This window comes from Uloborus diversus, chromosome 5, assembly GCF_026930045.1.
Source record: "Uloborus diversus isolate 005 chromosome 5, Udiv.v.3.1, whole genome shotgun sequence".
Lineage (NCBI taxonomy): Eukaryota > Metazoa > Arthropoda > Arachnida > Araneae > Uloboridae > Uloborus > Uloborus diversus.
Genome location: NC_072735.1, coordinates 121,738,190 through 121,763,408, shown reverse-complemented (window position 1 = coordinate 121,763,408; position 25,219 = coordinate 121,738,190).

Sequence of the window (25,219 nt, the reverse complement as noted above, 5' to 3'; positions counted from 1 at the left end):
AATGAATCGAAACATTTATTTGGCTAACTGTTATATTTTTACTGGTGCGTTTATAAGTTGTTTCACTTGTATAGGGTATTATTTAATGGTATTTTTCATGTTATTAAGCAGCTTGTTTTATTATTTGTAGATTTTTCTTAAAAACGCTTAACAGCTTAATTTCCTTATTCAGAAAACTAATTTTCCTTTAATGGAGCTTCTAGTCTTGTTTCATCGCCTGTTTTGTTTGAAAGTCCATTAAATAGACAACATGCTGTATGGTATTACCAAAGAAGTCGTTTCAATGTAAATTTGACCTAAAGTAAGTACAATAAGAATTAATCGCCAAGATTGAGAATGCGCCGTGCGTACAAAAGAAAAATTTTGATTTCTTTTTTCCCAATTTTTAACAAAATAGCCATTTTGTATCATACAAAATTGCACAACTGCTCTCAAAACCTAGAAAACTGCTTGGTTTGTATAAAATTAGACTGGCTTCAGGAAATCCTTTGCCTGTTTATTCATTTCGTGTTTTTCAACTCATAAAAAGGATAAAAAACTATTTCTTTGGCTGACTCGCAAAAAAATGAGCTCAGTAGCTTTTACCACATGTTCTCATTTTCTGTATCAAAGAGAATTTTCACATATCATTACTTTAAAATTAAAGGAATCTTTTCTTTCTTTGGTTAATCATCTCCGCCCTGTCAGCACCATTAATTCCAAAGTTTTAGAGAAAATGAGATTAAATTTCAAGCAATGATGACAAATTCATCTGGTGGCCACTCAATTGAAAGAATTAGATCACTTGAGAAATTAAACACTCATTCTCCAAGGAATGATGCGTTTTCCAATAATTACGTTTGAAGTGTCATTTTTCTGCTTCATTATCTATAAAGGAAACATTTTTCTGAATGCCGATAGTCAGGCAGCTGAAATTTACTACTGACATTTTACATATACTGCTCCTTTTTCTTTTTAATTAAATTTTCTTAATGACTGATGTTTTTGATTTGCTGCCATTTTCTATAATGTTTCATTTCAGTTGAAGTTAGAATATATATACTTTTTTACAATGTAGTCAGTCTAAAAGGCAAAGCTAACATTTACTGTGATTAAAATGAAAAACTGAAGCCCCGCGTAGTTCAGTAGTAGAGCTTCGCGCTCTTACGCCTCAGGCCCGGGTTCTATCTCAGGGTCGGGCATGGCCATCTCAGCCGAGCCGTTCATCCCTTTAGTGGGTAGGGTAACATCCCCAGTAATTGGCACGGCACCAGTAATTGGCAATTCCAACAAAAATGTCCTAAAAAAAGACTCGTATCCAATTTTTAAAAAAAAAGAAGGCTATAATATACCAACTAAATGTACATTAATTTTAAAGATTATAACTTCAATTCATATTACTAAATGACAGCAGTTCGTAGGCAAGAGAAACAATTGTGGCTTGTGTCAAATCAGTCATTTTTGTTGCAAAAGCTTCTTCTCTGGCTTAAGGGAAGCATGCACATAAATCCATTAAAATCTGACTTAAATTATATTTTAAATTTTCGTTGTCAAAAGTTTTGTTTAGTTGAAAGGTGTTACTTTAATTGTGTAGAAGTATATTTTCGTCCCTATTTGGAATTTTAAAATAATGATGGGTGCCATTTACTGGTGCTTCAATTTTGCTAGTCCCCAGTAATTGGCATGTGTGCCAAGTACTGGGGAAATAACGTCATTTCCGCGATAAAGCTGAGTGAAGTCTCATTATCTTCAGTTTTTTGCGTAGATTACGAATATGATAAAGCGGAAATTGAAATCGATAGCTTTTGTACAGTAATTGTCAAAAAAAAAGCATCAAAATCATCAATTTTTGAAGTTGCGGCTTTTTGTCAATTGGAGTGACTTTCACCAGAAAAAATCCAAATGAAAGTTAGTCAGCAATTAGTTTTATGCTGGGGGCTCCAACCTCTGCTCGATTCGCTCGCTAACCCCCATTCGCCACCCACGGTATCTCAATGCCGCCTGCAGCGGGTGGTTTTTCAAGAGAAAGAAAACCGACTTGTTGCGTTTGATAAATAAAAAAGAGGAGAACTTCTGCAAAAAAGTATGCTATATGAGTTTTTAACTATACTTGGAGCAAACCTAACTTGGTAGCATTCGTAAAATCAAAACTGTAAACCAAAGGATAAAACAACATTAATTTCAATATCTTTCCCATGGAACATTCCAAATTTATGTTTTTATTTCTCTAAAATACTTTTCCAACGTGAAGAAGAGTGATTTATCATTGATTTATATAAAACTAGTGGTACCCGCACGGCTTTGCCCGTAATAGGAAAATTAAAAGGTCTTTTGGTTCGCCTATGTGGCGAATTTTCTCTCCAATTGGCTTGTACCCATGTTACGGTTCCACGTTATGATAATTTCGTATCTCGCCAATAGGCTTGTGCCCATGTTACAGTTCCACGTTATGATAATTTCGTAATTTACTCGTCCATCTTATGATAATTTTGTTCTTAAAATTGGAATAGGAAAATAACTACATCGAATTTTCGAAAAATCGCTTCGAGGTGAACACCCCCATGCTACACTCTAATTTTGTGCCAAATTTCATGAAAATCGGTCGAACGGTCTAGGCGCTATGCGCGTCACAGAGATACTGACAGACAGACAGAAATCCGGACACAGAGAGATCCGGACAGAGAGAGATCCGGACAGAGGGAGATCCAGACAGAGAAACTTCCAGTTTCATTATTAGTAAAGATAAAGAAGAAGAAAGATAAACACATTCTTCCTCACATTATCAAATTTATATGAAAAATGGGCTTAAAATTGGAATAGAAAAAGAATAAAATCGAATTTTTGAAAAATCGCTTCGAGGTGCATGCTACAAACTAATTTTGTACCAAATTTCATGAAAATCGGCCGAACGGTCTAGGCGCTACAGAAGGAGATCCGGACAGAGAAACTTCCAGGTTTATTATTAGTAAAGACAAAGAATAAGAAAGATAAACACATTCTTCCTCATATTATCAAATTTATATGAAAAATGGGTTTAAAATTGGAATAGAAAAAGAACAAAATCAAATTTTCGAAAAACCGCTTCGAGGTGCACGCCCTCATGCTACAAACTAACTTTGTGCCAAATTTCATGAAAATCGGCCGAACGGTCTATGCGCGTCACAGTGATCCTGACAGACAGAGATCCGGACAGAGAGAGATCCTGACAGAGAAACTTCCAGGTTTATTATTAGTAAAGATAAAGAAGAAGAAAGATAAACACATTCTTCCTCATATTATCAAATTTATATGAACAATGGGTTTAAAATTGGAATAGAAAAATAACAAAATCAAATTTTCGAAAAACCGCTTCTAGGTGCACACCCTCATGCTACAAACTAACTTTGTGCCAAATTTCATGAAAATCGGCCGAACGGTCTATGCGCGTCACAGTGATCCTGACAGACAGAGATCCGGACAGAGAGAGATCCTGACAGAGAAACTTCCAGGTTTATTATGAGTAAAGATAAAGAAGAAGAAAGATAAACACATTCTTCCTCATATTATCAAATTTATATGAACAATGGGTTTAAAATTGGAATAGAAAAATAACAAAATCAAATTTTCGAAAAACCGCTTCGAGGTGCACACCCTCATGCTACAAACTAACTTTGTGCCAAATTTCATGAAATTCGGCCGAACGGTCTATGCGCGTCACAGTGATCCTGACAGACAGAGATCCGGACAGAGAGAGATCCTGACAGACAGAGATCCTGACCGAGAAACTTCCAGGTTTATTATTAGTAAAGATAAAGAAGAAGAAAGATAAACACATTTTTCCCCATATTATCAAATTTATATGAAAAATGGGCGTAAAATTGGAATAGAAAAAGAACAAAATCGAATTTTTGAAAAATCGCTTCGAGATGAACACCCCCATGCTACAAACTAATTTTGTGCCAAATTTCATGAAAATTGGTCGAACGGTCTAGGCGCTATGCGCGTCACAGAGATACTGACAGACAGACAGAAATCCGGACAGAGAGAGATCCGGACAGAGAGAGATCCGGACAGAGGGAGATCCAGACAGAGAAACTTCCAGGTTCATTATTAGTAAAGATAAAGAAGACGAAAGATAAACTCATTCTTCCTCATATTATCAAATTTATATGAAAAATGGGCTTAAAATTGGAATAGAAAAAGAACAAAATCGAATTTTTGAAAAATCGCTTCGAGGTGCATGCTACAAACTAATTTTGTGCCAAATTTCATGAAAATCGGCCGAGCGGTCTATGCGCGTCACAGTGATCCTGACAGACAGAGATCTGGACAGAGAGAGATCCTGACAGACAGAGATCCTGATAGAGAAACTTCCAGATTTATTATTAGTAAAGATAAAGAAGAAGAAAAATAAACACATTCTTCCTCATATTATCAAATTTATGTGAAAAGTGGGCTTAAAATTGGAATAGAAAAAGAACAAAATCCAATTTTCGAAAAATCGCTTCGAGGTGCATTCCCTCATGCTACAAACTAACTTTGTGCCAACTTTCATGAAAATCGGCCGAACGGTCTAGGCGCTATGCGCGTCAGTCATCCTAACAGACAGAGATCCGGACAGAGAGAGATCCTGACAGACAGAGATCCTGACAGACAGAGATCCAGACAGAGAGACTTTCTGCTTTATTATTAGTAAAGATTACCTACTTTACATTATCATTACTCATGTTTCTTATGATGATAAAATTTGTTTGTAATTTAAAAGTGAAAAATAAAGTGATTTTCCAGTTCTATTAACATGTGCCAATTACTGGATCACAAGGTGTCATACACTGGGGTATGAGGTGTCAATTACTGGGGATTTTGGTAACTTTTTATGTGCATATTTTTATAAAAGTATCGATTCAAATAATTTTGATTTTAGTGAACCAAATAGATACACAGATGTGCACTCTTTGAGACAAAAATATTTGCAAGAGAGTATTTTTTTTCTAAGTACTGAGAAAACAGACGTAAGTTTAAGGACAAACTCTTAAAGTGCTAATTACTGGGGTCTTTACCCTAGATAAAATTAGTACCAATCGTGCTTGGGAACTAAACCCTATGGGTACCGCGTTAGGCTGGCCACCTAACCGGAACATATGCCTAGCACCCCAGAGCCTTTGTTCAAGAAGACTGAGATGGGCTATGGGGGGGGGGGGTGCCCAAAGCGGGTAGGTTTTCAAAGAACGCTCAAAAACTAGTTTTTGGCTTTTTATATTAACAATTTTATTTTTTTTCCTAGCAGGGTTCTTGAATTTCAAAATAAAAAGAGAATTTTGTATTATTTTAAACCCAATGTTTATTTATTATCAAACTTTACAAACATTTCAAAAAACCCGTTTGCCCTACCAGGCAGCCCAAAGCGGTTAAACTTAACCAATCGTTGTTTGGTACATTTGCCAACCAAATATGAAGTTATAAATGACGAAAATAGTTGATTAGTCACCTGCAACTATATAAAAAAAATATAAAACTTATCCAATTTAATTTCGGCACATTTGTTTATAAAATATAAAGAAGAAAATGATTAAATTAATAGACTAATTAATTGCCATCCTAAAAAATAACTTTTTAAAGTTATACCTATCCTATTGAAATAGAATATCTAAGTCAGCACAAGAGTCAAGAAATTATAAGTAAATATATGATTAAATTCTATACCCGCTTTGCTCGACCCGTTTAATCCAAAGGCACGTTTTTTTATTACAACAATTATAACCTTAAATTGAAAAAAAAAAAATACACACGAAGTGACTATCGTAGTTTGTAGGTGGATAGTGTCAGAATGGCGTATTATTATTGACATCAAAAAAATATGCTGGTCTTCGACTTATCTCAAGTTACGAAACTTAATTTTTTTTTTAGAAATGTATCTTTTTGTTTTTTTTTTTTAAATTTTACGCCATGCTGCTTCACTGCTTCTTCGCTGGGACTGATTTCAACTCGGGAGTGTTTATGTAAACACGACATGCGTATGAATCGTCGCTTACACACCATGGGGGGGGGGGAGACATATAAAGGCTTACCCATTTTGGGCCACCCTCCCCTAGTTGTTCTGCAAAAACTGCAAAAAATGCTAACTATGTATTTGTTAAACCCGGAGCAAAGAAAACCATTAACTATTACTTAACTTTTATTTTGGAAGTTGATGATACCAGTGGAAACACAAAAAAATTTAAAATTTTCGACCCATTTTATTAACATTATGCAGATGATGTTGGAATTGTAATTTTGAATGAAATCATAATGATTCTCCTTCAGCCAACGTTAAATAGACACTGCTGTATTCTGTTCCCAATATCATCGTTAACTTTATACTTAATACCATTTTCAACGTAATGATTTCTAATTTACCAAAATTTATCTTTTTCAACTGTGTTATGTTTATTTAACAATTCTTTATACGTAAAAGTAAATACAGTCGGACCTCCATATATCAAAGTAGCAAATTGGCGGAAAAAAATCGATGTATAGAAACGATTTTATTTTATCCTAAAAATCTCCTAAAACATTAAAATTAAAGCTAATTTTCGTGTATGAAACCTAATTTCTAATTTGGATTAATTGAAAGTTAATTAAAAAAATAACAGAAATTACATTTTTGCGCCTTCATACATCTTCATTCTTTGTCAATTCAACTTGATCCGCAACATTAAGGGATTTTCGTTTTGACAAATCGAGAGAAAAGTAAAAAATTAATCTACTTAACTTGAATGATTTTCACTGCAGCTAAAACGACTAGGAACGATAATCAACAGACAAAAGGGATGACTTGAAAATGATTTTACAATGTTACTGGTTACAACTAAGATATTTGAAATAAACTTGAGGGAATTTAAGTGTTCTAGAACGAAACAACGACCTAGCTACACATTCTTCAACCCCAGATTCCTTATGAGTTTCGTAGCAACCTTTAGTGAACATAATTTTCTCCCCTAACCTTTATTTTTCATGAGACAAAGTCTAAAGAGGAAAAAAAATCTACGAATGTCTCGAAAAAAAAAGCGATATGTAGAAATGTTTTCGATTTATAGAAACAATTTTTCTATGTAATGAACATAGAAATTTGCTAGAATTTCGATACATAGAAAATTTCGATAAGTGGAAGTTCGATATATGGAGGTTCGACTATATATGCATATAGTTTTGTATCAAATTTTACGGATAAAAAAGTTCTTTTTTAATGATTTTCCGTCATTTAGATTTAAATGTCAATATATATCTCATAAATGGAGGCATATTTACAAAAAAAAAAAAAAAAAAGCTGAAAACACTAAGTAAGACCCCTTTTTTAAACGTGTTTGCTTAAAAAAAATATGGGTGGTCCAATGCCCAAGTATTTGAATAGTGAGTTTTTTTTTCTTTTTTTAACCGAAGAAAACAATATTTTAAGATTATTTAAAGCAATGTTTTAGGAAATTATTATGATGAACCCTTTATTTATTAATAAAGTTCAAGAATACACAAGTCAATAACTTGATTTTTTTCTGTTTCAAAACTTTTTGGCAGTTGTCCAAAAACGATCTTTAAGAGTTTACCAACCCTGTATTCAAATCAGCATAAAAACGCTTATACAGTTGATGATTTAAGAAATTTTATTTATTTAAAATGTTTACATAATAGATTCGCACTTAAAATCACACAATTTTTAACATGAATTACAATAAGATCAACTCAGTGTACTAAACGAAAAAAAAAACTGATTATCAATATTACACAATGTTTTTTTTTTTAAATCCGGTAACAATCTCCTTCAAATCAAACAACTACAATCCTTTTGTCAACATAAAGCTAGAATAACACTTTTCAAGTGTTTATACTGAAAGTTGAAACTGTCGAAAAAATCTGCAAACATGGTATAAATAAGATAAATAAATACCTTTGTGCTGAATAGTAAAGTCAGACCAAACAACGTAAGTAGAAGCACAAATTTATAAATTACAGCAGACACGTGTTTCGGCGTTACAGGGAACGCCTTTTTCAATGCAAAAATAATGAGCTTATGGATGAAAAGACATCCGACAAAAGCCAATCTGCTCTTGGCTTTTGTCGGATGTCTTTTCATCCATAAGCTCATTATTTTTGCATTGAAAAAGGCGTTCCCTGTAACGCCGAAACACGTGTCTGCTGTAATTTATAAATTTGTGCTTCTACTTACGTTGTTTGGTCTGACTTTATGGTATAAATGTTTCTCGTCATAAATCAATGAAGAGCTGAAATTCGAATTGAGGTTATGCTTTGTTCACACTAAAATAAATAAAAATACCCCTGAGTTATTCTTAACGTGTGCCGCAAATATAAATATCAATAAATTTTAATGAGATCAAGTTTCTTGTTGTTTTTCCACAAAAGTAAGCAAATAATATTTAATGATATTAAGAAGGCGTAATTGTTTAACAGTTTTTTTTTTTTTTTTTTTTCAGAAAACTCGTTAATGAGAATATCATTATTTATTTCAGTCTGAAAATAAAGAATATTCAACATCAAAATTTAATTAGTCAAATATCTTCAAAGGGAAGGAAAAAAAAAAAAACAGAATAGATGCCGCATTCTTTTATAGCAATCAGTCCATAGCTTTTCAACAATTTCTTTCGGAAAAAAGTTCGAAGTTTCTATAAATTAAATTTCGTCGGAACCCAAAATAATTAAAACCCTTTTCATCTTTTTACATTGTGAAATACGTCGTAATGCGGTCTTTTGTAATGAAAATGTTGTTTTTTAAATATATAAAAATTACAGTTGTGTAAAGAATTTTTTAACTTCAACCTCGTACGCAAATAGATACTTATGAAAATTTATCATTGGTGTTTTTGATAGCGTTGGGAGTGAAAAAGAAGTACTTTTGATGTTGAAATCAGTTTTCTCAAACAAAAAAGTGATGAAAAATATCTTTGTTTGTCTTATGTAGAAAATGTATTGCCTGAATTTAACAATAAACTGAAGTAAAAAGTACGTTTCAATATATTAAATTTCAATTTTGAGAATTTAGCTATGCAATTAAAGCATTTTTACTATTCAATTTTGATTTTTCGTGACAATTTGTAGTAAATAATTTAAATTATTTTTTCTTTGATTTTGTTTTTACTTCATTAAACATAATAAATAAATAGATAAATAAATATGAGATGAATTCTAAAACACTTGATGAAATTGTTTTTTTAGTTGTTCAACAATTTATATAAAGAAAATATCAAAGTAACAAAATCTAAAAGTAATATGTAAAACTATATTATGTGACGGAGAATATTTTCAAATTTATCAACATCGATTTTTTTCTAAATCAGCTACGAAGGTATCTCAGTAGACTCAGCTACAAATGGCCAAATATATTTGAGTGGTTTTCCAAAATCCTAACAATATCCTGTCTGGGTAGAGTAACACTTGAAAATTGTTTGACGAACAAAATTTGTTTGTTTTTTAATTGTTTTGAAATAATTCTTCATAATGCATTTATATTCACATTAAAGCATTTTTAAGGTTGATAAGACAAAATAATACCATAACGTAAAATGCTGCAAATAATCATGATGATAATTGTACGGGAGCAAAGTGGTCATAATAACTATAACTTTCTTACCACATGCTAATTATTCATTTCTTTTTTATGAAATAACCTAATACAGTAAAACCCCTCCTAACGGACACCCCTCAAGTGTGGACACCCCTCTTATGAGGACAATTTTCAATTCCCCTATTCCAATGCAAATAACATTATTAAACCCCTTACCTGCGGACACCCCTCTATTGTGGACAAACAATTTTGTCCCGTTAGTGTCCGCATTAGAGGGATTTTACTGTATTACATATATACTTGGAATTACCTTATTGTTATGAGTGCAAATTTCGTCTGTTTTTTTTTCCTTCCATTCCCTTCGCAGAAAGAAAAAACCCGAAAGAGGGTCTTATCGCCATTCATGACGGCAAAAAGCCCAAGATGAATTCAAGACGTCAAAATTCAAATTAATTATAGGGGCTCCATGCTGGTTGTTTTTTTTTTATTTTTGAGTTAACCATGATAAAATGTGAAACCGATAAATCATAATTCTTGGTGAGATATTCACAGCTACAGTCAACTGCAACACTTGCCTAAATTATGGTCGTCACAGCATGTGCAAATCTGCACAAGGCGTCTATACCAAAAATGATCGCACGTCGTCTGGAATTGTCAATAGACTTCAATTTGCGGTTGGTGTTCGCAGGGAAGGTGAAGAAGAAATATGTCAGTGTTGGAAAGGTTAGTTTCAATATATTTACTCTGGTAAAAGAAAAGAAAGAAAAAGGATTGATTATAAGAAATCGAAACAAGGCTTTCTTTCACGAATTACAGCTTATCCCTATGTTTTGTCGAAGCTGTCCCAGCAATATATTCATTCAATAAAGCAAGTTTTAAACGAATGTGTATCACGTTTGATTCAAGTAAGATTTCATGTTTAGTTTCTAAATTTACGTTACAACATGGAATGCTATTAGCTCCAACAAAACGTTTAAAATGTCTGTCTTTAATACTTAGTTTTTGTTTTTTTCGCCATAAGTATAGGTATGATATTTTGATTTTAAGCTGATAACAGTAAAACCACCAATTTTATTTTCTTTTACCTTAGTTAGTTTCAAAGAAGTTCCATTTAACTTGAGGCTTTTCATTTTCTGTTTTCTTAGAAGCCCAATCAATGCTAAACATGTTCCTTCCCTTTTAACTGCATCCAGAGACCGTTTGTATCAAGTCAGTCAAAGTTAGAATTAATGTAAAAATGTCAATATATATTTATTTTTAAAGTTATTTATTACATATTTGGAGCAAGATTATGTTCGTGAACTGAATGAAGTTGTCTAAATAAATTGTAGAGTTGAAGAATCGTTGATGTTTATTTTGCTCATGTTAAATACTGTATATTTATGAAGGGGATATATGTTCTCATATGCAATGCCTGTTCTGTAGCTTTTCTGTTTATAATGTATACTCAAAACTTTAAGCCTCAAATCTCTGTGTTTGTTTCGCTTCGTATATCACATATCTCTATAAATATTCAAATTCTATACTACATTTTCTTTTAACTCTTTTAAAAGAAAAAAAAATAACAACACTAAGACGATGTCTGTTATCACCCGCCATTTTTTCAGCAGTCTAAAAGACCTTCAGTCCTACGCACTATTTGGGATGAACTAAGACTCCTATATATACGAGCCGATGCATCAGCTTAAGGTTAGCCATTTTGGATCGAAGCGCGTGTTTGAGTGGTTGTCTTTTTTGGCAAGGTATCGCGTTTGGTGATTGTTCACTGTGAGCAATTTTTAGGGGCAAGTGAATTGTTTATTAAATAAAACGTTACTTTCGGCAAATTTGGCGAAATCCGAAACTTTGGTGTGGTAACCATAGCAGTGCAACAATGAAAAATCCGATCCAAAATGGCTAAACTTAAGCTGATGAGTCGGCCTATCTATATAGCGGCTCTAGGATGAACCGGGCATTAACATGACGTCATTCTCACGTATTTCTCAACTTCTCGTAATATACCGACAGCCCTGTTATCTCATGCAAACTGCAGTTTCGTACTTGTTATGTACTCATCAGTCTGGAATAGGGAATAATCGACAGGACGAAATAGAAGTCTATATATTTCATGTAGTTCTCCCTTAGTCCTGGCTTACAGACGGTAACTTAATGCTTTGACTTCAATTCACAAGTTGAACTGAGCCATATCTGCGGACACTAGTTAGAAGTTAAATTTACTTCAACTTCCTGTTTGTTGGCCGTGTCAGCTTCAATGCGATGACATTCACCTTCAGTTCGGTTATTCCTTATTCCATACTGATGAGTCCATAGCAAGGATGAAACTGCAGTCCTGTCTAAAGGGATGCTATGCTATTTACAGTCTGAGCAAAATAACTTACTAGCAGCGTATGAAATAACTTTATAACAATTGTTAATTTAAATACAACTTTAATATTTTTAAAGCGTTGATATTAAATGAACCACATTTGATTTTAGTTTAATAATGAAACAAAATTATAACAAACTTTGCTGAAATAAAGATAAATTTTTGAAGTTCCGAAGCAATTAATAGAAAAATTCCTTCCTTAGCAATCCACTACACTAAACTAATTTTACAAATAGTTTTCATACAACAAATGAACGAGAACAAGATAAAAACTTCTATCATGAATTTCTCGAAATGTCGTTTATTGAATATTTTACTCTTAAGCTAATGGGGATGAAAAATAAAACTTCAAATGCAATTATTGGAGAACGCATCAACCATCAGAGAACGAGTATTTAATTTCTCCTCTGATCTAATTCTTGAAATCCAATAATCTCCTTAGAATATGTCTTCATTACTTGAAATTTAATCTTTGAGAGAGAAATATAACATCTGCAGGATGGCTTCATAGCTAATCCCAATTTAGTATTTTGCAATCCAGCAAAATATTTTATTTATCAAGTTACATTTTATAGCTCATAAGAAATAACTTTTGTCCTACATTTTTTCTGTTGCACATTTTTCGTTCGCATTTATTAAAGAATTCATTTTGGAAAGATATTAGTTGAAATATGATTACTTAAGAGCAATATTTAGAAAATTCTTAAGACATTAAAATTAAGTCTTATGTAGCCATGTAACAATTCATGCGTGCGCACACACAGATATACTGATGTGGACAGGTAAACGGTAGTTTCTACAGAAATGAGCTTTTGAGTTATCTGAAGAAGCGCGTTTTGGATTTAGTATTAAGAATAGGGAAATGTAACGGGGTTTTTTTCCGCTATTTTGGGGGGAGGGGGAAATAAGCAAGTTTGTACTATAAAGCTAACGGACAATATATGACAAAGATGCAAAAAAGTATCTGCAAAAATGTGCCCTCAAACTTCCAACGAAAGTATATACATGTGTGTGTGTGTATATATTAGTTATGTAGTTATAGTAGGTCAATTATAACTTGTCTATTTGTTGATAGAAAATGTACGTCGATATTCATAAGTCAGAATTAGAAAACAAACCACTACCTACTAAATTGCAATGCTTTATGAATGTTTTATCATCAAACGTTATTTCAAAGCTTATGAAGCAATCGAATCTGATTTATTATTTCTTCCTCACCTTTATACCATACAAAAATTTCACAAGACATCTATTAGTTATCCGTTCATTTTTCTGCTTCTAGCACAATTGTTAAAAATTTTAACATCATACTCTAAATTCTTCTTTGAACAACTAGTGAATATGTCGTCAAGAAAAATTATTTTGGATTATTGATAAAAATGTTGATGTTAAGAAATACAGAAATTTCTTTGTACAGAAAAGTAGCAGAAAGTATAATAACATTTGCTCTTCTCTAGAAATTGATGGTACTGAACGTTGTTAATATTTTCTCTGCTAATGTTAAATTACTAATATACATAGTATATTTGATATTTGATTTTCGAAACATTTGATTTTTAAAACATTTTTACTAATATTCTTCTAAAAGAGGATTTTCTTCACTATTCGCAAACATTTAAAAAATTTCAGTGATTTCTTTAACTTTAATGAGGAATAATTCCCTAAAATTTCTAAATTTTGAATTTTTCATGACTTTTTCAAAAGTTAATTCATGTTTTCAACAAATCCATGGTATTGCAATGGAGGCTAATTTTAGCTCTACATTAGCAAACTTTTTTTACCCGCATGACCCCGAGTTTCAATCAGTTCCTGAAATCAGTCTTGTGATTAGTCGAAGACCGGATTATTTTTCTTATTGTCTATAATAATGCGCTGTTCTGACACCATCCATCTATAAACTACAATGGTCATTCCGTTTTTTTTTTAAATTTTTTTTCATTATTTAAAAAATTTAGTTAAACCTTATAATGATTGAAAAAAAAGCATGCTTTCGGCAAAGTGGGTAATGCGAAGCGGGTATACCCGCTTTCTATATGTTTTGTTGGAAAATGTACGGAGTTTGATTTTCTATTTCAATAGGATAAGTATAACTTTCGTTTTTCTAAAAAAAGTATAATGGCAATTAGCTAGTCAATTAGTTAAACTTACCTGCTTTACCCGAACAGCTTACCCGCTTTATGCCCCCTGGTAGGGCGAAGCGGCTTTTTGATTTTTTGTAATGCTTTATAATAAAAATATACTGGGTTTGAAATAGTGCAAGAAGCACTTTTCATTTTGGAATTCAAGATATCTTCTAGGGAATAAAACCTAAATTGTAACGATAAAAAGCCAAAAATTACAACTCCACAACGTCCTTCGTTAAACTATCCGCTTTGGGCCACCTTCCCCTATACATATGTATTAAGACATTTTTTTTTATTTCCTGTATATAAATATAATATTGGTTAAAATTGCAAACTAAGATTTATGACAAAATTCGTGAATATAATTTAAAAGTTAATGGTCTGCTAAACCTTTATAAGAAACAAAAGAATTTGTAATATAATGCTTTTTCCTATGAAATTTTAGTGCCTTAATTAGCTACTTGAAGTTATTTTCCCAAGAACTCTTGTTAAAACATTTGCTTCACTTGAAACCGTTTAAACTTATGAAACAATCTTATTATCAGACAAGATCTACGTTAAATCGCTATCATTGGTGCAACGACTCGGAATGCATTTAGAACTCTTCTTTTGTCTCTGATTTTTTTTTTTAATTTTAATACTTGTGCATTTTCATTTTAACTTTACCTGGAATCACTTAATGCCATGTTGAAATCTATTTGGATTCGTTTTACCAGGAATGGATAAGGTTTATAGTATATGCATTAGGTTGTCCCGTAAGTAATTATCATTGTTAGCCTTCTGTCTTCTGCTAATTTATACGAAACTCCTGCTTTGAATTTTGGGTTAAGGTTCTCATTAACAGTTTGAAGTTCAGCATGTAGTGCATTTGCCAAATCCATTTGTTTAGAAAATGAGAAATCTTGTTCTAACAGCCATATTAAATAAAAAGAAGTCTTAACCTTATGATGAAGCTCATTGTTGTATGGCAAATTAATTGTTTAGCAGTCAAAACGATTCCTCTGCGGTAGGCAAGTTGTTTGTCCTGTTTATATCCAAATCAACATATTATCATAAAGCATTAATATACTAGTTTAATTACATTAAGTAGGAAAAAAGTATGATGTCCATCTCATCGAGTGTAATATGTTTAAGGAAGTACGATTAAATTTCGAACATGATTTTGAAAACAGAAAAACGGTCACTATAAAAGCAAAATGGTGTGCAAAGTGTGAGTTAAGCTGTATGAAAAATGTCTTTATGCTTCATAAATGAGGATTTTGAAAGAAATAAACATAATAAAACCTTTAAGAGAAACAAGAATATGCTTCAAAATATCTTCTCCACAAAATGATTCAAGCATTGCACTTCAATTTCCGTCTTGAACTTTCAAAACTAACATTTTGCATTGTATCAAAACTGCAAAAGTGCTTAAAACCGAAAAGGCAGTTAAAATGTTTAAGCAATTCTTGAAGGAAGCAACCAATTTACCAGTCTGAATTCTTACTTTTCAATTTATATCAGTTATCTTATTTCCAATCATGTGGCTGTAATACTATTGAATTAGGCAGAAACTACTTTTTGAACATGCTTAGTGATTGCAATACCGGTATACCTGCATACCGAACAACGGTATTTGCAGCTATTTTGCATTTTCGAAATATTGGTAGTTGAGGGTAGAGTACTGGTATTTTCGGTATTAACTTAAAACAATTCATAGCTTGTAATTAAAAAGTTTTCAATTTAAATAAATGGATAGTTACTTTCATTTTAAATATAAATTTCTTTTTCGATGAGACACATTACCAAGATCAATCTATTGAAGTGAAAATTTGGCTTCAAAAGCACAAAATTATAGATTACCTACGAATAAGTAGCAGAAATATTGCATATTGATATTTTTTTCATCACTTGACGGTGTGATGAATCGTACTTACGTGAGTTGATATGAACCACGTTTTTTAAATTTCCGTTTTTTAGACTCGCCCTCTTGTACAAATTAATTTCAAATGTATAAAAGTGTTAGAATTTAAGCGTTGCGCTATGAGAAGTTTATTCCAACAATCACTTGCATTTATTCATTATGATATTGAAAAAAAAAAATAATATTTGTCTCGATTGTACTGAATTTCGAGAAAAACTTTTTCTGGTTAGTATAACCAACAGTAATTTGTTGTCATCGGTATTCGCGTGCTGTTCAGTTTTACACTAAGCGAAATAATATGTATAATGCCTTAAAAATTTGCAAAGAAAAAAAGGCATAATCAGTTGCAACATATTTTCAGATATTTACGTAAATGTAAAGAATTTCGAAAAGAAAAAAGAAAGAAATTAAAGAGATGAAAGTCATTGTAAATTTCAAGCCAAAAGGTTAATAAAAAGTAAACACAAAACTATTTTGACCAAGAGGAAATCGCCGAAGATAATGTTAATACTGAAAAAAAAAAAAAACCCTGTCGCTCGACACAGAATACAAATAAACAACACATGAAAGAACTTACATCAGAAAGAGGGGAAAGTACATCCGGAGCGAGGGTGAGAGTCGAACGCTACTCGCATTTGTAGCACGCTGTATCGCACGCTGGTGGCGTGCGACACTATCCCGAACTGACAAAATGGCAACTAGTTCTTGTTATATTGAATTTTGATTACTGTCATGTTTTTAGTGACACTCTCTCGGTTAAGACAAATCGATTGACGTAAGAATTACCAAAATTGGCCAAGGCCTTTAGCCTCTGGAACGCCACACAGGAACAAACATACATACATAAACACATTACCCTCCTTTGCGTCGCGCACGCGCAGTTGGGTAAAAGAAAAGCTACTCACAACACAAAAGAAACATCCACATTCAAAAAAGTGATTTTTTTTTTCAAAACCAACAAGTTAAAGACCGAATTATTTGAAGATGAAGGACTTTCAGGCCACTGTGACGCGCGTTTTTAAGAGTGCCACCGTCCTGCGTAAATTCAGAAAGAATATATTAAACTGCAGGAAGTTTATTCATTACTATGAGTTCCAGGCTTAGTGAAAATTAGCATAGAGTTTTTTTGCTATTACTGATTTTTTGTTATGATATTTGTTCCTTTATTTTCTATTCGTTCACAATAAGTAAATAATGCACTTTTTAAACGAAATAATGAAATATGACAACGAAACATTATGTTTTTGAAAGTTACTTGGGAAATTTCTAAAACCGGTATTAATACCGGTATCACGCTAAAAAAATCCAGTACCGGTATTGCATTTTGGTCCGGTATTGCAAGCTCTAGACATGCTACAAGCATTTCTGTCAATTTCTTTAAAATTTATACACCATTTGCAATTCAGACAAATAGAGAACATGAAATACACCGCCAAGGAGAATATAATTGTTATTGTCACTTTTAAATGAAATATAATTCTGCTCAATGTTTGAAAACTTTATTTGAAGCTCAGTGAATGTTTTTAACGATGCAATAAATTTCGATATCATTGTTTAGAGTTACATTTAAATCAAACTATATAAAGTCTAATTCCATTTCAGATTTAACATAGTTGAAGTTTTAATTTGAAAACTAAGCTTTAATATATTTGAAAAATGCTTTATTCCACAACTTTCTTGATTGGTGCATTTGGAATATGATTTTGAAACAACATTTGATTTATTTTATCCCACTTGAATCATAAGTTTGAACTTCAAAAATATATCCCAGTGATTGAAATGAAATTCAAATTTTCGAAAATAGCAATTTATATAAACATGCTTTGATGAGTTTGGTAGTAGTGATATTTTTCTGACAAATGGCGAAGCATTTCATTGCTATTAATCCAAAAATTAATCTCAGTTGGTAACGAATTCTTCTTGACACTGACAAATGTTTCGTTGTAAAACTGCTGGGGGGATCAATGGTTGTAAATGGATTTGTGTTAGGATTGAATTCGAACGGAGAAGATTCATTCAAGAATTGTGACAGCATTTTACTATCTCTCGTATTTCCTATGATTGAAAAGTAAATCCATAATCTTCGAATTAATTCTCGCAAGCTTAATTGGCTGCTTTTCAAAGGCAAGCGAATGTCAAATACTGTTATCAAAATTCTGCCACCACTTTAGGGACTTTTCAATGAAACGCTAAGGAGGCAATTCTTCCTTGCTGGCATCCTGCAATTTTAATTATGCGTCAGCTCTTCCTGAAGGCTCATTATTTATGAGATTTTGTGCTCACAGATTGGCGGCAGTTGTGGCTCGATTGACGAATATTTATGCGATATGTAAATTGGCTTCTGCCTCAATGCAGTTTTGGAATTCCAAAATCTTCAACAAATAGATAACAAGAGTCCACCGTTTGTTAACCGTGTGATTTGTGTCTGCGTCTCGCGTTCGATTTCTAAAATTACCGATTACCGTCGAGAGCTTTTAATTAGTCTGTCTTGGAAGACGGAAAAGTATCGCTCCGTCACATATTTCAAATTTCTGCTCTTCCAATATATATATATATATATATATATATATATATATATATATATATATATATATATATATATATTCATTTTGTTTGATGAATTGTGAGGTCATATTTTCCAACAATAGCTACATATGAAATAGACCTACATTTTTAAACATGTTTTATAAATAAAAAAGCATTGCTAGTTTCAATTTTAATTAATATTTACTTTTTCACTTTCGCTTGGAGCACCAAAGCCAATTTTCCACTAAACTTTTATGAAATGATATTCTATAAATTAAAGAACTATTAAATATTCAAATTAGGATGTATTCATTTTAAAATTTTCCATCTGTAAAACTTTTTTTCCGCTGTGGGAATCATACTCTCAACCAAATTTACTAAATCATTAGTTTTTAAACAATACAAACTTAATTTAGAACAAGAAAAATCAGTAAATAAAAATACTAATACTGCTATTATATTATTAATACTATGAACTATTAAATAATAAATAAATGAATTAATTGCCTAAATAAGATCTTCCGATAGATCAATTTCAAAAATAAATAAATAAATGAATAAAATAAAACAAAAATAAATAAATTTTTAAAAAGAGAAAGAAATGTAACTGTATTAGGACAAAAAAAAAAATTTTTAGATGATCCTTAAAAATATTTTTAGCCATGTCGCAGTCGTAAAAAAAATGTTTAATAAAAAAGCATAATTAAAAAAAAATAGAAAAAGTTTTTTTTTCGAATTTAAAATTATTAAACATGTATAGGAACTTCCGCCGAAGAATATTTTGATTTAATCACAAAATATAATTTTGACTAACACTTATCTTATACCCACGAAATCAAATATTTTCCATGAAATAAGATAGCTCAGCATGTGGTTCATACCCAGAAATCCTAGGATTACTCTCTGTTAGGAAGATTCCCTTTGTATCACAGAGCGTGGAAGCGAGGAGTGCCTCTTTACTATCTCGTCCTCCAAATCAGCAGAGTTCGCAGAGAGAGCACAATGCTAAGTACCTCGTCAAACATTATCCTCAGCTACTCGAGAGCTATAGATTTGTAACTGTTGATAGCATTGTCACTGACAGTTGGCAGATAGTTTCCAGTGCATTAAATTGGTTGATGAAGAACTGCTTGATTGGTAATAGAATGTTTAGCAAGGTTTTTAAATCTTAAAACGTTTCATATGTTTATTAGTAGTGGGGTTCAGATCCGCTCAAGATTTAACAAAATATGTTCTTTAAGGTATTCAGGTTTGCCTGTAGTTGTCTTTAATCAAAGTGATTTTTTTTGTTTAGTTCTAAGTATACTTACTAGAACTCTTTTAATGTATTTATTTCGCTAAGGCTCTAAATTTAAGAAATAATTGTCAGGAACAATGGAACTCAAGACTAAACTTTGACTTAAAAAAATGGATATACGAATCAGTATTGCGAAAAATGGTAAGGTCATCACCTGATCTTAGACGTTAAGTTTCATTGCTGAACCTGTTTAGGTGTCACGCTCTTTTTCAACAACTAATATACATTGTTGTTTGTTCTTGTCATGTTTGTAGTTATCTTTCTAGAAGTCAAGGTTTCCATCATATTTTTTAGAAAAAAGACCCTTACAGTTTTGAAAAATGTACGTTAAAAAACATTTCATTTCACTTTAAGTAGTAATTTCGATGAAACCTCAGAAACATTTCATTAGAATTTTTTTTTTCTGACATTTGAGGAGATTCTTTAAAAGAAGATTGACAATTAAAGTAAAAATAGATAAGTTCAAAATATAACAAGAACCATATGTATATTATCTAAACAGCTAATTTCCTCCATCCAGAATCACAATATGGTGCAATCAATGTTGTAATGAAGTTCTTATATCAGAATTCAAAATTGTACTTCTGCTTCAAAATAGTATTTTAATGACCATTTTTGCCTTAATTTTTAGTCCTTAGCTTTAACAACGCAGATAAATGTAAAAAAACTAAGCAAACAAATATTTTAAAACTGTAGTCTTGTAAATGCATTTTACTTTTAAATTCATCAAGAACAAGGTCTTTTAAAAGAGAAAAATAGAACACTAATTCGAGTGACACTTGATTTGATCGACTAATTCCTTGAAAAATTTACGAATCTTAAATAAAATACAATGTTATCTGATCATTATCTAATCATTGGAACTTACTAATTAGAAACTCCGAATTTCAATTATCTACACGGATTCGATCTTCGGTGTGGACGAAAAATATGACTTTTCTAGTCCTATCTATGGTTATCTTTAAGCATCAACCTAAAAAAAAAATGTGTAAAAATTGGAGAAAAATACTTTGAGTTGAAATTATTAAGTTTCCTATGTAAGTCACATTTTTGTCATACATTTTCAAAGGTAGAAAAAAAATACGAACAAAATAATCTTGAAACTTGCACTACTAAATCAAAGTATTACAAAGTAATAATAATAATAATAATAATAATAATAGTAATAATAAGATTATTAATACTACTACTATTACTACTGCTGCTGCTGCTACTACTACTACTACTGCTGCTGCTGCTGCTGCTGCTGTTACTACTACTACTACTACTACTACTACTACTACTACTACTACTACTACTAATAATAATAATAATAATAATAATAATAACAATAATTCTATTACTAATAATACTACTACTATTACTACTGATCATACTATTATTAATAATACTAATAATACTACTACTAATACTACTAATCATACTATTACTAATAATATACTATTACTAATAATTTTACTACTACTACTACTACTACTACTACTACTACTACTATTACTACTACTACTACTACTACTACTACTACTATTACTACTACTACTACTACTACTACTACTACTACTACTACTAATAATAATAATAATAATAATAATAATAATAATAATAGTAATAATAATAATAATAATAATAATAATATAAATAATAATAATAATACCTCTACTACTACTACTACTACTACTACTACTACTACTACTACTACTACTACTACTACTACTACTACTACTACTACCACCACTACTACTAATAATAATAATAATAATAGTAATAATTATAACAATAATAGTAATAATACTAACAATACTGTAATTAAAAATTTCAAAAAAAAAAAAAAAAATTTGATTGAGCCTTTCAACAAGTCCGAAAAAAAGTGAGCAGTTTTCTTGGTGAAGTTGCGAGTAGCATATTGTGTCATTAAACATCACTATTTCGATATATTACTTTTATTTTTCATCCAATAAATCGATAAATAAATGCAAAAATATATAAACTTGCACGACTAAAATAATTAAATAAAGTACTCTTCTGAAATGAATAATACGATTCATTTTTCTAATGCACTGAAACAACTATTTTATAATTTTATTTTCTCCTACATTGCAAAACAACTTATTTTTGCGTTTCATTCTAAAGTAATTTGTTTATGTAAATACACAAAAACTATATTTACCTTGAAGGTAGTCATTAGAAGTCTTCAAAGAGAGTTTAGTATAGCTTTTGTGATTATTCAACCAAACTTAAAACATTTTGCTATTCTGCTTGTCAAAACTTCAATGATCTGAAAGACATTTCCAGAAATTCTAAATTGCATAAAAACATTGGAAATAATACGTTCTAATAAACTCATCAATGTTTACTTGTTTCTTTTTCTTCGCCGTTAATTCTAATTACGAAAAAATTGCTTTTACAAAAGCATAATGTATTGAAAGGATTTTTCAAGTTTCTTTAAAGGTATGTAAAATCTTAATTGATTTCAAGTTACAAATATAATGTATGATCATTTCAGCAACGAAATATGTTTCAGTTAATTTAGTTGATAAGTAACGTTTTTAAATTTAATGTCATATTTAATTCAAATTCTAATTTCCTTCTTTATAAACAGCAGGGGGAAATAATTTTAATAACTTTTGAGGATCAAGATTTTTTTTACGCTATTGAAAGAAGAGATTAATTTTAAAATGTTTCCTTTTAATTTAGATGAATCAGATTTATGTTTCGCATTCTTTACCACAAAACAAAGTGCAAAATAATTTATTATGCTCTGTTAAAATTTTGCACAAACAGAGTTAGGTTACACATGAAAAGTAATGCAAAATTTTCTAAAAAAATAAATAGCTTGCATATGATATGATTAATAGTTATGTGATAACGCTCCTTAGAGAGTCCCAAAGTTGTATGGGGAAAAAAAATTGGAATTTCAACTCGCATACCATGTATTATTGTGACATTTGATGTAAATAATTGTCTTGCAAAATTTTAAACTATTTGAAGAGTATTAAGTGACAGCTCAATGTCATTAAAAGTTTCGAAAACCTAATTTATTGAAATTTTGGTTTTTCCCATTTTCATAAAATTTACACAACACAAGAGCATTTTTTCTGGTACTTTTCTTTTAATAATGAGCAATAATCTCAATCTTAAATATTATTTTGCTGAAATTACTTATTATTTTTTTTTAAACTGCCATTCCGCCAATTTCCGGTTTGATGTTCCACTATATGAAAAATGAGTTGACGCTGATTTCTTCTTCATTACTAAGTTGCAAATTAAAATTATTTGCTAATTTAACTGCTCTTTAGCAAAACCATTTACTATCTTTAAGTAACTCAGGACGATACCTGAGCACAGAGGTTACCTAATAGAATTGGTCGGGAATGGCAACAGATAGGTCATCTGTAAAGAAGAAAACTATGATTTATCACTCAATGAAGCATTTTAAGCAAATTAAAGTCAGTTTTTGGGATAAAGGGAAAGATAATTTCAATGCTTCAACTTATATGTTTCCGTTTCCTTTAGATGAATTGAGAGAACCCTTTTTGCGCATCGTGTAAGAGAACTGGGAATGAAAAGAACCACTTTATACACTAAAAATTTTTGTGTAACGTCATTCCATAAAATCGGTGGCAGTTTAGCTTTTTCACTTTAGCTTAGCTGCTCTTTCTCCTGCTTTGGAGTAACTTAACTGATATTACTGGTGTAAAGTTACACATCACTTGTGGAAGGTAACGCTATAGTAATTTATCTATATGGTAATGTAACACTTATTTATGCGAAAAATTACAGCAGTATTTTCTGTGTGCCTACAGAGAAAGGTTACGCATTAGCAAAAATTAAGCATTCATATGACTTTCTTGCAGGATTTATCAAATTCATTCCTTTTAACAACCAATATACATCAGTTATTAATTTATTTTAATACACAAACGAGACATTTTTTTTACTAAGAAAGGAAAGGATCTGCGTGGTCTCAGAACCCAGAACGTGAATCTCAGACAGGTCGCAGTGCAAAAAGTTTTACCTCTCGGCCAGTATGGACGTTTCACTAATAAAAGTTTACCTGCTCTGCGCCGAGTGTGATCTTTACGTATGCGCGTTGAATTATACAGAAAACATAGTGAAAAGTTTCTCTAACAATTATAATTAAAAAAATGATGCTACATGCTTAAGAATTCGTGTAACGTTACACTCATCAATGCTGGTAACCTTACACATTTTATTACAGAGTAACTCTTAGCGAACAAAATCATATTTACATTTACCCCAGATTGTTCCCATTCACCCTGAGACTAGCAGTCGAATGGAAAGAAATATTTTCTTCTATATATATTAATGCAGGTCGCCATAGACATATTCTGTTTAAAACATTTAGTTCTGCACCAACAATGTTCAATTTGCAGCCCATAGGTCACGTGCAATCAGTTGAATCCTACAAATGTAATTTTAAATTACTTAAAAATAAAGATATTTTAAACTAGCCGCTAAATTTATGTGAAATGTCCAAAAAATGTAATTGAAATCAAAATTTAAATGACAAAGAAAAAAAAAACAAAAACGGGAATCATTACTAGCTTAGTTGTTTCCAATTTCCACTTATTTCCTTGTTTGCGGGTGACAAGTAAAACCAGCTGAAACCATTTTTTTTTTTTTTGCATTTGTAGACCAGCCTGAAGAAGAATGTGTGATCTTCACTTTTGATGTCATTTAAGTGTAATATGCAAGCAATGGTGATACCTACACAATTGCGTGTAAACACGTAAAACTCTCAAAATGCCTTTACCGTAATAAAAAAAAATATGTAACGTTACCGGTATTAATGAGTGTTACGCAAGGGCATTCATATAGGAGGCAAGTGGGGGCTCAAGCCCCCCCCCCTCACTTAGAAATGAGAACTTCCTTGCTTTTATTGCTTTTTTTTTTGTAAAAATGTATAAAAATTTCTTTTCCAGCTATTAATGAATAAGTTATTACAAATGTCAAATTTTAATAACTCTAATCTGCACTGAAATCGGTTTCCATGGGGAAAATATTCTGCTAAACCATGGGGAAAATTTTTGGAGCCCCCCTTAAAATTTTGCATATGGGCGCCCTTGGTTTTGTAACGTTACACGAATTCTAAAGTGTGTAGCATCATTGTTTTAAAAACTCAAATTATTGGAAGAACCTTGCACTATGGTTTCAATAGAGTTCAAATCGCATTAGTAAAGATCAGAATCAGTGCAGAGCAGGTAAACTCTTATTAGAGAAACGAAAATTTCCTCGGTAGTCGAGCGGTAAAAGATCTAGCTTTGTGACCTGATGAGATTCGCGTTGAAGGTTCAGATGGCGCTCATTTCATTTCCTCTCGTATTGCAATAAAAATTTATTTTTTGTATATTAAAATAAATAAATGATGTATATTAAAATAATTGGTTGTTAAAAAGCATGAACTTGACAAATCATTCAAGAAAGTCAAGTGAAAGATTATTTTTTTCTAATGTAAACTTTCAAGAAATTTCTC